The sequence below is a fragment of the Bidens hawaiensis genome, unplaced genomic scaffold (assembly GCF_021521415.1).
Source record: "Bidens hawaiensis isolate Kalapana, Puna unplaced genomic scaffold, B.hawaiensis_p1.1 tig00002338_1, whole genome shotgun sequence".
Lineage (NCBI taxonomy): Eukaryota > Viridiplantae > Streptophyta > Magnoliopsida > Asterales > Asteraceae > Bidens > Bidens hawaiensis.
The window spans coordinates 1,634,949-1,635,492 of record NW_027491126.1 but is presented as its reverse complement, the minus strand read 5'-3'; the positions used below and the strand labels follow the sequence as shown (position 1 = coordinate 1,635,492).

The 544-nt window shown below is 31.8% G+C and overlaps 1 non-coding gene across 1 annotated transcript; it reads right to left on the bottom strand.

The window, feature by feature from the left end:
• Positions 1-212: 212 nt before the first annotated feature.
• On the bottom strand, positions 213-300 carry TRNAY-GUA (transfer RNA tyrosine (anticodon GUA)). Its single transcript is given in 2 exon segments — positions 213-248; positions 264-300. It is a non-coding gene; the product is annotated as a tRNA-Tyr (tRNA).
• Positions 301-544: the final 244 nt, after the last annotated feature.

Here is a 544-nt window from a genome sequence, read left to right as displayed (position 1 = left end):
TTCCAACAAACAAATATGAATGTTAACTAAGCAACAAAAGCTATGCATTTTATTAAAAGTAAAATAGGCAACACGCCAACACGTAAATTCTACTGACCCTAAGGCCTAACTTTAATTAAGTGCAACAGAAATAATTACATTTTTTAAAAAAGAATAGAACTTAATTAAGTGCAACAGAAATAATTACATTTTTTTGAAAAATAATAGAACTTTCCGACCTGCCGGATTCGAACCAGCGACCTAAGGATAACAGTATTTCACAACTACAGTCCTCCGCTCTACCAACTGAGCTAAGGTCGGTTTTGTTACTAGTCTCAATTAATCACTTGTATAGCATATTCTATTAATACTACTAGTTAGCAATGAGTAAGATTTTGTTGTAAGTTTATTTGATAAATTAACCAGTTCTGGTTTGTAATGTGTTGTTACTAGTCGCATATAATCCAACTCATTCAACTTTGATTCCAAATAAGTTGAAATGAGTAACTTGGCGTTAATGCAAGAATAAACCGGAAATAACTCCAATCAGTAGTTAAATGCACTT